Here is a 17,870-nt window from a genome sequence, read left to right as displayed (position 1 = left end):
GTGCTCAGAATCCAGAACAAACCAATCCAAACAAAACCGCTACCAATGTTTACTTTCATATCTGTGTGCGTTTTATACGTCTAAACACAATTCTGTTGAATTTCTGCGATTGTGTTTAACTAAAGAAAAGATAAAAAGATAAATTTAGTTTGGTGGAAGAGTGAGAGACTGATTTTTCAATATAGTTGCTAGTTGCTTGCAAAATACTGCATGCCGCACTCAAGTCGAAGACAATATTTTGAAGATTACCTCAAATTCTTTACAGGATTCCTTCCTAATTTTCTCAATAACCCAATATTAAGAATGTTTATATCTATTAGATAGATATAATTAAGAATGTTAATTCTTGCACAGTCGATTAGGCTTTTATATTTTCTGCTATCTTTATGTGCATATTTCCTGCGATACATATATATTAACATTTTAATGTATTAATATACGTGTTACTTTTTATTTCCTACAGGTGGTAGGTCATCTGAACAATATAACCCTTCACATGAGAGGTTATTTGATTCAAAACTTTCATTTCCTTTGAATACTAAGATATCCAGAGTCCCCACCGTTGTATTGAATGTCCTTAAAGTCATTAGCATAATTATTTCTATCTTGATTTGGTTAATTATGTGCTTCAAGATGAAATCAGAATATACTAGACATACGGGACAGGGTCAGTTATACTGTATATGCTCTATCGCAACTTTCATGGAATGATGTTGAGCTTGGTCTTAGGAGGGTTAATACTTTTGTGTTGCAAACTACAGTGTGAGGTAAAAGTCCGTTACCGTCATCTTCATACCCACAGTGTTGGATTTATCACAAATTTTCAAATGAAAGGATGGTATATAGTATATAATTTCAGATAAACTTTTACTGTAGTATTGTAATTAATCATGTACTTAAAAAAATAATAACCGAATTTCATTAAACATTAATTCAAATCGAACAACCTATCAATAAAAATTACACCTGATATGCGTGTAATTATATGCGTGTTTTATCCTTATACATCTCCACCTCTACTTCTAAGAAGATATCTAATGGTTACGCAAGGCATAGCAGGAATTACTTTTGTTTTTCCAAGTGTTTCACTTTACAACTTGAGGATAATTTCATCTGATTAAGAAGAACTGAAGAAAAGCCTTGTCAATTGATTTAAAAATTAAAATTGTAAAATAATGTAGTGATAATCCTTTTTGGTACTTCAAAACCGGGGATTTTTTTTCTTTTTAAATACGAGTACTAGATTGACGTTAGTAGTCTCTTAGGCATACTTCAACACATTCAAAATACTGTAGTTCCCAGTTTTATTAATTAACTGTATTCATTACACGGAGCACTTGCAGTTGTATTTTCTATTTCGTTTTCCGCATAGAATTCCCCCCCCCCCTCTCCACGAAGATTTCCCTTCAAAAATTCGTACTTAAATTCGTGCAGAAAAACACACACACACACATACATATATATATGTATGTGTGTGTGTGTGTGTGAGAGAGAGAGAAGATAATGTTACGAATGTGTTCTTCACTGTAGCTTTACAATGTAAGGTTAAATAGGAAAAGGCTAAAAAGGAGGATGGCTCCGTCTGATGACTTGTTAAATTGTGTCCAAAATAAAGTGAGAGAAATTGCAGTAGATAAGCGAAACTAGCAGACTCGGAGGTATTGTGTCGTTGCATCTGGTTTTGTAGAACAATTACGTAAAAATATACTGTGTATCTATTCAATAAATAAACGTATACATGTGAAGAACTTGGGTCAGTATCAACATTTTTTTACAAGATCTCTGGTACTGTTAAAAGCACATGTAAATTATACATACACCACTATTTACTAACATTATCTGCAAATTAGGAACCAAATTCGCAAAGCTAATATATATATATATATATATATATATATATATATATATATATATATATATCTTGTCTCTTCCGCTTTCGATTATTGATCTAATAGACAGTGGTAATCAAATTCCAGCCATTTCCTTCTCTTCCGTGTAATTGAATCTGAATGAAATGAGAGTAAGCGTGAGGTGCAGTATTGTTTTATTTACCTGCCTCAATTTGTTTTCCCCCCGTTTCTATTTTTTCTTTAGTCAAGTGCAACGTTTCGTAAACATTTTACGTCCTATTTTGTGCAATATTTAGAGAAAATGAGGAAACGACTTGAAGGTCACGAAACCGTCATCAGAGAAAAACTTTAATACAAAGTACCAGAGGAAATACCGTCTTGTGCGTAAATTTCTTTACGACGGAAGCATCGTTTCTCTTCCTTCCAACATGAAGCCGAGTGAATAAATACATCAGTGTAGGTGGAAGGTGTTATTTATATAATAATAATAATAATACACTTGAAATAAGCAAAACAGTAAATATTGAGCATGATTATTGTTTTTTGTTAAGGATCTGACACGTTCATTTTCACATAAGGAAGTAAAAGAATTGAGGTTAGAATCCAACTCTAAATGGTCTTACGATGTTCTTGTGAATTTTTGATCCAATAACAATTAAACATGAAGTAATATCATGTATTCTCATCATCGTATATGTATTTTAATTCGTTTTTAAAGACCAATCAATGCATAAAAGAACATAAGTAGTGCATGATGAAATGGTTAGTAAAGTTATCAGTGGGAAAAGTTTAAAAATACTCAACGGTTGTAACCCATCATTTAAAAAATATAAGACTAGAAACTGAACATAAATTATTCAAATTTTGTGGAGTGTTCTTGCTCATGGAAAGGTGTTAGGTAAATATTTCAGATCAGCCTTGACATCTTAATGTTTTACATTTTATTTCAAATAAAAAGTAGGTATTGACATTTTACATGCATTTTGATAATGTGGCTCAGAACATTTACTTTTGATGAAATTCGATTTCTGCTGGCGGTAGGATATTTTCGCTGTGTACTCGAAATCTTAGACTATTAGGAAGTTATTTGAATTATTAAATTTGAACTTACGCTTATAAAGACTGAAGTAGTAACTAAAGACTGACTCCAAATTACATAACTAAGACTCTGATTAGTGTGCCATTGCACTTCATGGCTTATAATACCGTGGAATGTCTTAGTGTAATGATGGCTTATTTAAGTTGCGTTGACCTCTATCTAAAGTTATGGAAAAAATGTTTACATTCCGAGGACAGATCTTTTGTCTGTTCATACTATCTTTGCTTATAAATCCGTGTTATTTCCATTATACGATAAAAGTGTAGTTAAGCTCAGGACAAGGCAAATTATGTCTCCGTGACTGAAAGTATTCTCAAAATTTTGACATCGAGTTAAGTTAATTTTATATGATCAAGATGTAAAAGAGCATTCTTTTGCTTAGTGATATTTGTGCAGCAAATTCTATTGCTTCCCTCAAATGGTGACCGTCACATCACAGAAGTTATTTTGGTCTTCCAGATTAATAGCATTTCATTCTTTTTAACACACAGTTAATTAGGTCAGGAAGACCAAACTGGGGAAATGTTTCCTAAGCATGGGTGCCCTCAGGCGAGTTTTGGGGCGTGGGTTGCTCCGATAGGCTTTGGGCAATGTATTAGGTTTTCATTGAAAATAGAACAGTCGAACTTGAATTATACCTTAATGACATTTTCAAGAACTGTGAAGATTAAGTTAGCATGGATAACATTTTAAAATAATAAGTTCTCATAGCAAAGAATACTTCTCTTTTGATTGAGAGAACAAGATGTGGCGGGAGGCAAAAAACGGAGATGGATTGAGTCTGTTTTAAAACGAAGTGGCCACGCGCTCCCAGTCTATGTAGGCTAATTAACATTCAAATCAGAGTAGGAGTTTTCCCTTTTTTGTGGGTTGGAGGAGGGGGAACTTGAACAAGCATTTTCGCACTTTTTTTTTCGGTGGGGGACTTTGGAGTGACTGCGCCCAAGCACTTGGTTGAAGAGGGTTTGGAACCTTGGCTGATGTTATCTCTGCATTATCTGTGTATAACTTTTTACATCTTCACTGTGGCAGCATGGCAAAGGCCTTTCTGTATATATATATATATATATATAATATTGTGTAAGACTATAATAAATTGACGTTGAACACAGGTTTGCATCAGTATTAAAAAGAATGGACAACTAGTGTTGTAAAATTTCCGGAAATTTTGAACCTGTTGGTAAAAAACATTTTTTCCGATTTCTTTCCGGAAAAAATGGGAAAATAACAAAAATCTTTGTATTAGGTTAGTTTTACTAGTAATGAAACTTTTTTTTTTTTCGAACGCATGCAAAATGTAAGTTGAGAAATTTCAATATTGCGAATATTTAAAAAGGAACTATTCGAAAATAAAACTGTTGTAATCATTCTTGAAAATAATAGTCTCACTCATTTCCTTTGTGTGCTTTTCAGTTGTTTATTCGTGGTTGTGCATTAATTACAGAACTTTTACACATATACCATTATGAAGCGTTTCTGTTGAAACAAATATGTCTCTTGAATGAAACTGAGTTCTTAATGCGGTTTTTGATCTGGTGAAATGTTGTTATATATTATAACAACATTTCACCAGGGGAGAGGATGATTTATTAAAAATGATCGAAAATTACTGATATTAGTGTCGAATCCATAGTTTTCGGTGTCGCTGAGATGAGCAGTGACCCTTCTAATGCAGTTTAAATCCAAATTCAGCGCCGTGACCTGGGGGCGGGATATATATACAAATGATCGAAAATGACAGATATTAGTGTCGAATGCATAGTTTTGGGGTTTGCTTTGATGAATAGTAACACTTCGGAAGCTGTTTAAAATCCAATTTCAGGCCCGCAACTTAGGTAGGAAGATATATAGTGGCGGATCCAGGATATGATCAAGGTAGGGGCTGAAACTTAGTTTGCCGCTTTATCCAGTGTAAAACAGGATTGAAGTCCATTTTATCCAGTGTATACCTGAGGGTCAATGGGGAGGCTATAGCCCTCCTTGGATCCACCCTTTATATATATATATATATATATATATATATATATATATATATATATATATATATATATATAATATGAACGACTGAAAATAACCGATATTAGTGTCAAATCTATAGTTTTCGGGGTCGCTGAGATGAACAGTGACACTTCAGATGCCGTTTAAATTCAAATTCAGCTCCCATTAGTAGTCCTAATGGGAGAGGGTGACGTGTAAAAATAATTGAAAATGACCGATACTTGGGTGGAATTAATAGTTTTTGGAGTCCCAGTTTAGTGCTGACAGTTTTGGTGCGCTTTATATCCAAAATGAAACGTATTCTCCCTGTGCGAAGAATGAGTATTCTGCTAGTCTTTAATAATAACGAACGGAAGTTTCCCATGTGAAGTTATTTAATATATTTCTCGCTGTACCAATTTTTACCCACTTGTGAGGTGTATATGTGTATGTGTAAACATGATCATCTCACTTTTTGAGTTGTTCGAAAAAATATACAAATAATAAAGAAAGATTATCAGAAATCAGAAAACTAAAAAGTAAAAATAAAACCTGTTGCTTTAAGTATTTTTCCTGCTAGCGAAATACGTTGTATATATGCTGCAGATACATTACAGCAAATAAAATTAACATCAGGCGAAGAAATAGTTTTCAGATTATATTTTCCGGTTTTTGCCGATATTTCCGAACTGATTTTTTTTCTTATGAATTCAAAATTTCCGGAAATTTTACACAGAACAAGGAAGATACGTATCTCCATAAAATATATATTTGATTTTAACATACCGGTATTAACTAAAATGATTCTGGCCCTGTTATTTTAACACTTCCCTACCATAAAATGGTAACTTTCTAAGATTACATAAGATAATTTAAATGCCTCTATATTAATTAATCTAACTAGGATTATATTTTAGTATCTTTTGTAGTCATGACTCCATTCTATCACGGTGCTAACTTTAAAGGATGACGCAAAATTTCCCTATTCTAATATAAGATACTTAACTACTCAATGATCTTAACTGTAAACTAGTAAATATAAAATACTTTTCATTTTAAAAGCATAATGTAGTGAAATATTCAAAAATTTCAATTTTTCCCATTTTTTCCCCCAGCTCTTTACAACACTAGTCACAACTTTTCATGGTGCTTACGCTCTTTCCTTCCTTGAAAAGTGAGTGATTTAAATCATGTCTGGGACCTTGTGTTCTGGTTTTCGATAACCTATTTGATATATAGAGTAAGCGGGGGTGAAATGCCCAGTGGGGGAAAATGCCCACCCCCCAAAAAAACAAGGAAGGGGATATGAAGTGTCAACAGTGATAAGATTGTGTAAAGACGCAATTCCATGGAAGACGAAGGTGACATTAAACTACATTGTGTGAAGAAATTAAAGGCGTACAGGCTGATTTAAATGTGGTAAATGTATAATTTTTACTTGGAATATTTTTTAAACGTTTCAGATTTATGGAAAAAGAATGATTATATTGGTGCACTGGGAAATCCAGTGCATGTGCGTTGCAGAAAGTAGGGTTCTGCTTTTCTGATGCAATAATGGTCTATCGCCGTGCCATGCAGTGTTGGGAGTCAATGAACTGAAACTATCGTGTTTGACATCGGGGTGATCTGCCCACTTGGTGTCGGGGTGAATGGCCCATGGGCGTTTCACCCCACGGACACATTTGCCATTCCAGTAGTACTGAAATGCTTGATTATGCTGCAGCCAGTGACATAATTTTGTTATGTCTCCCAAGTCACTCAACGCATTATCTGCAACAGTTGGATCGTATATTTTCTTAACTTCTCAAAATACATTTTTATGCAGCTTGTTCACATTGAATCATAGCAAATTCTGATCACAAATCCACACGCTTGCAATTTGGAGAACTAAGTAATCAAGCATGGTCGAAAGCAGCGACAGTAGGAAACCGAGCGGCTGGATTCCGTGCATGTACAGTATTCCCTTTCAATATTTTCAATTCCAGAACACGCTTCGGGAAGAGTGTCGCTCTAATTCCAGTAGTTCTAGTTCCAACTTGTCAAATCCAGGCCTACCCCTCTCCTACAACGTCAAATGTGCCATCTACTTCCAGTGTGGAGCGTAGGAGACCTAGAATTCCACAAGCAAGTGGAGCTCAACATGTCAATAGAAACAATACGGTGATTTGAAGACATTACACCGGTACTGTTGTATCAGCTTCTACTTCCAAGCGAAGGCTACGAGCGACGATTCTGACTGGACATCAGTTTCGCTCTCGACATAGATAAGCAACATCTAGTATAGCAGCTTCCGTTCCTCCTAACAAGAAGAAGAACGTATGCGATCCAGAAAAGTTCGAAAAGTCAAAACAAACTATGCATTCTACTAAATTATTCGGAAAAAGTTTAAGTGCTTCAGGTGAAAATCAGTACAACCGTACAGACTCATCTGATACAGATGAAGATAACTATTGCGGAATCTGTGGTAGACATTATTATAAACGTATAGGACCTATGTCTATATCTCAGTGGATCAAGTGTATTCGTTGTCAAATGTGGCTCCACGAAGTATGTACACGGTTTCCAAATGTGTATTTTAAATGACACTCACTGTCTCAGAAAAGTAGAAACATGTAAATTCTGTTCATTTCCTTCACTGTCTTTTTTTGCTTTTATCATATTTTTCATTTGGAGTTAGCGTAGTACTCCCGTAAGACTGCTTTATGCTATTAATATTGTGTTGTGCAAAACTTATATTTTACTTATATCAAGACACATATTTCACAATTAGAATCTTCAATTAATATGTGTTTTTCTATTCTGTACTTTCAAAGCTCAGGAAGTATATCCGTAACTAAATGCTTTAAAGATAGATTTTTGTAACTTGTGCCGCAATATACCATAATATAATTTCTTGTAATGTGAGAACACCTATGCTAACGTGATTTTCAAATGCTATGAATTTTCGCCTTTTAGGTGGGTGGACATGTTACCCCATGGATGTGGGCGTTTTACCCTGACCATGGGGTACGGTGCCCTGTTTCCTCTTACTTTACAAACATCAGTGTATCTCCTTCAACATCAAACATTACATAATATAGCCTTCAAGTAGAAATACCGAAGGATGTACCTTCCATTTCGTATATTTTGTTTTCCTGTGCATTTCGATTCATAGTCGCAAATAAATAAAATATTAAAAATTGGGCCTTTCACCCCCGCTTACTCTAAGTAATTCCATTCGTACTACTCATTCAAGGATATGATTTATGTACCTTTATAATAATTTGTAAACTTTGTATTTTATTTACTGCGTCTAATATGTAATACACTGTTTAATCATACTGTTTCTGTGTTCTTTGACACCATGCTCACATGATGTGGGCAACTCACATTTGAAAACAAAATCTTACCGTGCAGTACGACATTAGGATTTCATATTCAGTATATTTCGGTCATCTCTCATGACCATGATGCCGTGCATATGGAACATAAGTAAGAAGTTATCACTTCATTGCACTGATATAATGTGTTTCTTTTTTCTTTTCTTTTCAAAGCATCAAATATTTCAGAAAAACACACAGGATCACACAGAGAAGCATAAAGCTCAGACGATGAACCTCTGAACGTTGAAGTCTGAACTAGTTTGCGTAAGTCTCTCAGAAAGTAATAGTCTCAACAATAGGGCTACTTAAAGTCCGAATAAGAATGTTCGAACAGCACGAAATACAACTTGACATTCTCAATACTGGATTTCGTGTGGATGCTATAGTTTGTTACGTAAAAGGATTCTTGGTTCTTGAGTGAAGTGATATATTGTGCATCAAGACTCACTAGGAAAATATCAATTAGTGTAGAAGATTCTCTTTCCTTAAATGAAGGTTAACAATGCATTCAACCATAGATTACTACGGTGGCTTCACACGTTGTCTTCGGCGAACTGGAATTTTTCAGCCAAGTGGAAATTGTTACAATGAATACATTTTGATGAATAAATATGTAATAACACAAATATTTCCGAATAGTAAAACTTGCAAATAATTTCCTGTTTCCACTTTTTGTTTCTCAAGTTTAATAACTTTAAGCAGGATTCACGCCATGTGGTCAAGGTTTAATTAGCATTTCTTTTCTCGCCGGCTGATTGTTGTTGCGTGCCTGGGCTTGGATGCGTTTAAGGAGCTATTTTCCTACGGCAAAATTTGATATTGCTGGCTGGAAAACTTACAACTGAATAATAGGTCGCAAGTGTATAATTTACACAAAACTCCCCCCCCCCCTGTTGTTTTGCATAACAATGGTCCAGTTAAAAAGGGAAAAAAGTTATTAGCATGAAAAATAAAACATTGCTATATTGATACATATGATTTAGAAATTAAGTTATGTGCCGTATTGTGTTGTAATTAATTTTTCCCCTCATGTAAATACATTGGTAATATGATGTGGAGTAGTTACCGGTTCTTTCAAGATTTTCAAGTTCCACTCAGTCATACTTAATTTCTGTAGTATTGCTCAAGTTAAATTTACCTTAACTGTGCAGGTAAACTCATAGGAGCCCAGCACTTGATCCCAGTTATATTTTACGTTAAATAGTTAATTCACTTCCAATAGTATCATCATATAGTTTGTCCTAGGTCGTATTGTGTAAGTTTGCCTCGGATAACCTTGATAGAAGTCATTATTATTATTATTATTATTATTATTATTATTATTATTATTATTATTATTATTATTATTAGTAGTAGTAGTAGTAGTAGTAGTAGTAGTAGTAGTAGTAGTAGTAGTAGTAGTAGTAGTAATAATAATAATAATAATAATAATAATAATAATAATAATAATAATAATAATAATAATAATAATAATAATAATAATAATAATAATAGTTTTCAACTTGTTTAGAAATCCTGACTATGCTTCCCAACATTTTTTGTCGTTTTTCTTACATAAAATTAGTAACCTAAAAGTGACAAAATATGTAAAATAAAATTAGAAAATTACAAGTCATACAGTGTCTACAGAATGCTAAATAATCTAATAGCAGATCTTTTAAGTAGGCCAAAAATTTTAGGGAGTTGCTCATGATGTCATTATCGGATACTCAAATTTCCATGTTATACATTATATTGTGAAATAATTTTTTTCTTTTCTTTTGTAATTTGCGTAAAATAAAAAGTGGCGGGATACATGTTTAAAATCATTCTCAAATAAAACCTTTGTAAAAAAAAAAAAAAAAAAAAAAAATTGGTACTGACGACATTAGAGGGGGCCTGAGGCAGATCTCCTCGCCATAGTATCTATTTTGTCATTTACTTACATGTGTATTGTAAATGCCCCCAAAATTTTCTTTGCCACTCCGTTTGTTTCCCTAAGAAATTAAGTTTGCGTCGTCACTGAATCCTAGCGTTACAATTTGCGGAAGATTATAGCTCATCTAATGGGCTTTTAGTTACAAAATGCTGCACACCAAGATGGTAGTCTTTTCGAAATTGTCTCTAAATTTTTGAAGATTTCAGTTCGTTGAAAGTTTTGAAATTGTAATTGAATTTGCGACCTATTTCTCAGTAATGAACAACATACAACCCGAACTCTTGAAAGTACCTGTAATTAATAACAATCGCTTTAAAACTAATGGTTATAAACGTAGTTTAATACTTACGAGAATTAAACCATTTTCGATTTTTGAGTGTGTGTATGTATGGAGATAGGTCCGTGATAGAATATTCACTAAGCTCTTGTGTTAGCCAGCTTTTTTGGGGGGAGAGGGGAGGCGATTTTTAGTGCTAGTATCTTTTTGGGGGGGAGGGGAGGCGATTTTTAGTGCTAGTATCTTTTTTGGGGGGGGGAGTTTTAGAAAAAAATGTATATTTCTAGCCGATTATTAGTTTTGCGGTTATGAAATAATAGATTTGATGACAAAAAGAAGAGGATATTACATGCATTAATAGGTAATACGGGAATGCGAAACCTCTTAATTTCTCCCCCCTCCCTTGTTTAGATTTTGACTCTTGAAGTCTTGACCCACAATTTTTTATCCACTGATAAACCATTATCTTTTGATCGGCGTAATTAATCAAAAAGGAAATAAAAATAAAAGTGAGAGGCCAGTCGGGTTAGTCGTATTCTCGAGCTTCGCTTTACCTTAAACGTAGTATTTACACACACGAATAATAAGAAATAGTGTAATCCGCCAATACAGTAGCACCTACCTCTCATTTATTTACTCAAAAACAATCTTTGTGTATGATAAATATTACAGTTATGTGAATTTCGGCAAATAGTTACTGCCATATTCAGCCCAGATTCTTTTTCTTTTTTTAACTATTGCTTAAACTACTGCAAAACGGTCTGTGCTAAGAATGACAATAAGTCTTCGCCGAAACGGACAGAATTGTATAAATTCTGCAATATTATTAAGGTTTAACGAAGGAAAAAAAGTATCTAAAGACGAGCCATACCAACTGATACATATTATTGAGCAGAACAAAATGTGTGTCAGTGTAAAAACTCGTGCGTAGTTTTTCGAGAAAAACTAGTTTTTGTATAAAAAAAATGATGAGTACAGGTAGTACGCCACATATTAAGGTGAAGTTGGTACTGAAGTATACGCTGATCTATCTCTTCATTATATGGTCAGTGGCAGTTCCTAAATTATCCATAAATCATAAACGTAAATTGACGTTGAAATAAAATTGTCCAACCATGAGGTATATTAGTCGATAGATCATATCGAGGTGGACAAAACGGCATGCTTCAGGGTAAACTCTCATGCGTAAATTTTGAGAAAATCCAGGAAATAAATTATTTTTGTGACGCTTGAAAAATATGTTGTTCGTGTCCAGTCTGATGTAGTTAATTTTATTCTGATAGATCACTTATTTATGTACTGTATGCGAAATATATGAACTCAGAATGTTACTGTTGTTCAGTAATGTCTCTTAGAATGTCGCAATTACTACTTGTAAACCTGGGTTTTTCAGTATGTGAAAAAGAAAGTAACAAGTATTTAATCCTACAGAATTAAGTATAAGGCGTGAGTTGAGCTCCTGTATTTCTAGACTTAAAAAGTAGGACACCCTATGAAAATTTAACAGTATATTCACCGTTATGCACTTTTCTTCTTGCTTAAATATCAGAATTAATAAAATAATAGCACAAAAACTCACCAAAAGTGAGTGTCAGAGAAAAGAGTATTCCTATCAGTTGAGTATCTATAACTACTAAAAGCGAGATTTAATATATATATATATATATATATATATATATATATATGTGTGTGTAGTACTAATGATATTAATTTATGTGTTGGAGGGAGACGGGACGTTCAGAGTTGCGAACAATCCTTAGGGAGACAGGTTTATGTAAATCCGAGACGTTAGGGAGTCGTCCTCATCATGAATCATTACTCTAGCTGTGTTAAAATTGACTGTCATCCGTTAAATGGAAATAGGATTCTTTAAGGGAGAAGTTGTTTGTGTTAAAAGTTATGTGTAAGTGCAGATTAAAAACATTTTAAATTTTAGTTATGTTCTAGTTGGTACAGACTTTCGATAGTACAGGCGAATGTCAGCACAGCGTTCGTGCAGTTTTGACTTCGCAGGTTTCTCGCAAATATAAATTTTATAGAAGGCGTATTAACCTCAGAACCACAGTGAAACGAAAATAGAACAAGAAATTATTTTGCCTCCGACGGAGGATCAAACTTCGGTCTTAGGGTTGGTAATTAGATGTCTCCCCAACTACGCCAACGTGACTTCCTCATTGGCATTACACCGAATGGCAATAAACTTGGGAAATATTGATTTTACAAGTATTGTATTCCTAGAAAGAACATTAAAAAAGAAAAAAAGCAAAGAAAGTGTTGCCTTTCTAACCGATTTTTGTCTTATGAAAAAAGGGTGTGTGGAAGAGTAATAATAACTTACTGAAGCTGAAGAGAAGAAAAATAAAAAAGCTTTTTCAGTCGATTTTCTATCCATTTATTATTATTTCGTGCTCTAAAACGAGCGTTTATTATTTTCCGCTGAACAAGAGTTCATAGAGCCTTGTTTCTTACGATGATTCTTATATATTTCATTAATGTCGGTTAATTATATATGTAGAGAGAGAAAGAGATAATTTATCCACGGGTAAAATTACAAGCTATTAGGCTGACTCTTTCAGTTGCATTTTATGTGATTATTGTTATGCATAGAATTTTTATTCGAACTGAGACCGATCATGATTAACAGTATTTTATTCGGTATATAGATACATAGATGTGGATGAAACTATGAATTATGAATAGTTTATTTACGTCAACTGTTCCTTTTTAATTCCTGGAAATACTTGTTTATAGAGCATTTTTGATGGCTTGTTTACATTGTAGATTAAAATTTTATTTGAAGAAGGGAAATCATTTATTACAAAGAAGTTAAGAGTATATACAATGAACTGTTGATATAAATTATCCCATTATAGCCTCTGCTGTAAGGGATATGTTTGAGTTGATCATACAATATCCATAGTATTACGTTACCAGTGCAGTCAGGGATATTGTAATTCATTATGATTTCACCGTGATGAGGAATAGAAATTGCAGGTTATTGCTACACTCCCGGTACAGTCATGTTAAAAACATGAATATATTTTGTTTCTGAAGATATTCTCGTCCGAAGATATTTTCTATTTAGATTTACGTAAAGGAAAAAAATGTTGCTTCGTTATTCTTTTTAAAACTTTCTCACAACAGAAAATAAGTCCATTAGAAATGTGACAATAAAATGATTGAAGAGAGCAGTATATGTTAATATTGTGAGCTCGAACAATAAAAAAAATGTGAGCAAAACATTTGAAACTTATTAACATAAGACTCATTGCAGAGAATCCTAGTATAAAAGTTCCTATCAACTTATGTCATGATTCGCAAATGTGTTCGAGATACGAATCTTCGGAACATACTTAAGAACATGTAGAAGTCAATAGAAACAAACAAGAAATAAACTGGACCACATAATAGGGATTTTAAGTATAAATCGTTAAGGGAGTTATAAAAATGTATGTGCTCTAAGTTTTAGTCCTTCGTTTTTCATGTGTCTCGCCTATTTTTTATTTTCGTCATAACCGGAAGTCTAATTTTAGAATAGTTATGACCGGATGGTGATGTATGTGCTGTATTTACCAGGGAACATAAAGAAAGCATACTTGAATCGCATTACCATTTTGCTTTAGATACGTGCTTCCTTAGACCTTTTAGTTTTCAGGAATCTAGCGTCTTGTTAGAAAGAACGAATGGACACACAAGGATAGAGTATTCCGGTTGTTCTGTATTACGTATTGAGTAGTTTTACTTTCACAATCGTGACACTCGAACACTCGACCAAGGTTTGAAAAGATCATTTTGACATTACGATAATTATCTTTGCCCATTGAAGATGACAGCGTTTTTGTGCTAATCATTTCACGTGCTCACTTTCGATGATAGCGCCTAGTTTTGTGATTGCTTCATAATGATAGTGAAGGAAAGAACAAAACTGTTTGTGGTTATGTCGGTCATGAGAAAGTATTACACGTTGCCTTTTTTTTTTTTTTTTTTTCAATACAGCAAAATGCTCCCATAAATATGTGATTTTACTTCTGTTTTTTTCTTTTCTTCTTAAATATTGTATCAAGTTTCACTATACATGTAATACAACAAAACGTGAATATAGCAAAAGAGTATTTCTTGGAAACAATGCTTTTTCGTAAATAAATATCTGAATTAAATTAATAGTACAGATAATGACTTGACTGCAGTCTAAAAAAAAATAAGTTACTTGATAAAAAATGTCTAAAGAAACCCCCGTTTAACAATTTCAGTTGCATAATTTAAGTCTGCATAAAAGTTTATATCTAGGTTCGCATTCTAATCATTGAGGCATATTACGGCTAATTTCCGTTTGGACATACAGTTTAGGTATATCTTCATGTCGTTCACCTCACCGATTTGAGTCATAACTCTTACGTCAACTTACTACGCAAAGAATTGATTGGAGCACGATATGATAATTATAGTGATGTTTTAAAACTTGTGAGCAATTGAAGAATAGGTGTAGGAGAAAGAAATGTATGCAGTAGTTTTAATCGTTTCCACGTGTTCTTGTCTGTATCGAAGTAAACGAAAATCTTTTTCTAAATTCGCAGATTTTTGCTCCGTTTCTTCTTCAAAGTGGATTTTTTTATTATTTATTTATTTATTATTATTATTATTATTATTATTATTATTATTATTATTATTTTTAACGACAAAGCGAAGGATACGAAGTAAATGCAGAAATATTACATTCCTGGTGGTATGTTGGTGGCGTCAGAAAAAAAAATCGTGAAGAGAAAGTGTTTACATCGAGGACAGAAAATAGCGAATACAGGATTATAAATCATAAAAAGATAATTAAGTTGAACTTTGGCCTTTTATCACCGACGTGGATCTGCAATTTAAAATGGGATCCGAAAAGTATATAAAATAGTGGGATCTTTTGTAGAAAAAAAAATGGTCATCTACCTAGCTATCTTTTGAAAAACTTCATTTTTATTTATATCTGGCATTAAACGAATGTAAATGATCTTTGGTTGATTGAGATTTGTATTTGATGTCCAAAGTATTGCCGTTTCCGTTTCCTGTTTATGATTTCGAGAATATTACTTTCAAAAATGTAAGTTTTGTCACGGAAATGTCCGTCAAATACTCAATAATATCTATAGTTAATTTACTAAATCAGTTTAATTCCTTGACTGGTTTTGTTTTGTTTTGTTTTCGATTACTGCTAGTAGATTGATTGTTTCTGGCGGAAGGGGGGGGGGGGAGGTTGAAGGATGAATTTGGTGGTACGGGAACCTGTAAATGTATCATGGTACAATGATTAAAATTGACTTGTTTAATACCACAGAGGTTAATATTTTGCCTTGGAAATTAATGCTGAGCAATACTGATCGTAGCAGAACGAAATTGTCTCGATGAGAGTTAAACTATATGTAGTATATAATTATATATTGTTTATTTATACCACCTATTATTTTACTGTAACGATTATTAAATTGTTAATTTCTTTTTCTTTTAGGTAAGTTGTTGCGATATATTGGACACGTCGAAGACGAAGGTGGTAAGTGTAATGAAGTTTTGAAAAAATAAATCGAGAGGGAGAGAGGAAATTCTCACACAGTTACACACTCATTTAGTGTGTGTGCATGTAGGATTATCTACAGAATTATCCCATTAATTTGTTTGTAATCATATTCTACACGTTGAAAGTAAATGTCACAAACGGAAGTGAACAGTTTTTTTTTTTTTTTTGTCTGATTTCTCGCTTTTATTTTAGCTGATTTTATATTTGTTTTTTTTTTTCTGTCTTTTTTTAAAATCTAATAAAATGCTCAAGGAACAAGGGAATAATAATAATAATAATAATAATGATAATAAAGTTCAATGCTTTTATCTGATGTGTGAAACCCTTTCTATATTTGAACTTTTTCCTAGTAGTAAATATTTCTCCACTCCTCTTTCCTTGCATTGGTCGATCCTTGTGAAGTAGAAAACTATTTGCGTGCTGCTGAACTTAGTTGAACAGGGTTTCTTTTTTCCAGAAAAGTTTTCCTTTCCCGGTCTCAGTATTGATAGACACGAACATTCACACGGATTCGCTCCCTCCTCCCGTGTGTACCTCTGTTTCTTCATATTCTGGCATTGTTCCAAGTCTACATAGTGAAAAAAAAAAAGACACCAGGATACAATCTGCTTGGAAGGAAGGAATTTCTTTAGGTCTCGAAGTCCGTGACCTTTGAATATCTTGTGTTTTCGTTTTCTTTTTCTTTCTTGATAAAATTTAATGAAAAAAAGAATATCTTAAAGAAGAAGAAAAATGTTTTTCTGGGATAGCGCACAGTTGGTGGCTAATAAAACAGGGATGATGATTTCGGTATGCGATCGCCAATGTGTATTAGCTAAGAATATATATATTCGTAAACATAAATTCGTTAAACTTTCTCCGGTTTCACTTACTTTCACTACTCGTATATATATAATATTCGTTTCTTTTTTCTCGGCTTATGGTTATTCTTTTCCGCACGTATCTTGTTTTTTTTTTCTTTTAAATATTCCATGAATAAATTAATTGCAATATTTGGTTTCTGAATAAGAAAAAAAGCACTGTTGTAAAACTGTGAGCAAAAACTGTCTTGATTTGGAATATGATGGCATTTTTTTAAAAGTGGTTCTCCAAGCTTGGGAAAAAAATGGCTTCCCTTAAGGCTCTTCCCCTAAATTCACTCCCACTTTTTGAATTTGAGTTAATACTTAGACAATGAAAAATGTAGAAAGAGTGCTAGTCAGTATCTACAAAACACCATTAAATAAACTAATAGAGAGTTTGCAAACCTTTCCGTTTAGTTTACAAAATCTGATGTGCAGTTTATGATGTTTTAATTCTCGTGCCCTAAAATTTATGCACTATATGAACAACCTTAAACACAATTATTAGTTCATGTATTGAAATAGTCTTTTGAGAATATACTGCCTGGCTCACGTTCTAAAATTTTAATGTTCCTCATTGTCTTAAGTTATCCACTCAGTTAAGAAAAAACTACTAAATTTATTCACTAAATTTACCGAGCGAAGTAGCTCAAGTGGTAGAGTTGGGTTCGATTCGCGCTGCCGACCATCCTGAGTGGGGTTTTCCTCAGTCCTACCAGGCAAATGGCGGGATGGTACCTACAAAACAGTCCGTGACCGATACCTTCCCAAATCCTTTCCATTGTTATTGTTGTTGTTAGATATCCAGTATAAAATGGCTTCTGAGCTGTATCTGGTGATTGTTAATAAATAAAATAAATATAAAAAAAGTGAGGTGAATTTAGCTGAGAGCCTGAACGACAATTCTGTTCATAAATTTACTTTCTTTCCATTAATTTTACTATTCGTTAGTCCTTGTACACGATGTTCTTCTTTACAGATGAACGCTTAT

At 33.3% G+C, this 17,870-nt stretch overlaps 1 protein-coding gene across 4 annotated transcripts in view; it reads left to right on the top strand.

Moving 5' to 3' along the window:
- Kdm3 (Lysine demethylase 3) overlaps positions 1 to 17,870 on the top strand; it is a 674,618-nt gene that overhangs the window by 514,426 nt on the left and 142,322 nt on the right. The window contains exon 1 of one of the 4 annotated variants that reach the window (XM_081763864.1): positions 15,973 to 16,013. The exons of the other annotated variants lie outside the window; for them this stretch is intronic. The gene's annotated coding sequence lies outside the window, so the exon portion shown is untranslated. Of the gene's footprint in view, positions 1 to 15,972; positions 16,014 to 17,870 lie in introns of those variants that run through there. 4 annotated transcript variants of the gene reach the window in all.

The sequence above is a fragment of the Thermobia domestica genome, chromosome 1 (genome assembly GCF_964235325.1).
Source record: "Thermobia domestica chromosome 1, izTheDome1.hap1.1, whole genome shotgun sequence".
NCBI lineage: Eukaryota > Metazoa > Arthropoda > Insecta > Zygentoma > Lepismatidae > Thermobia > Thermobia domestica.
Note: the sequence above shows the minus strand (reverse complement) of the source record. Positions and strands in the feature narration are given on the sequence as shown.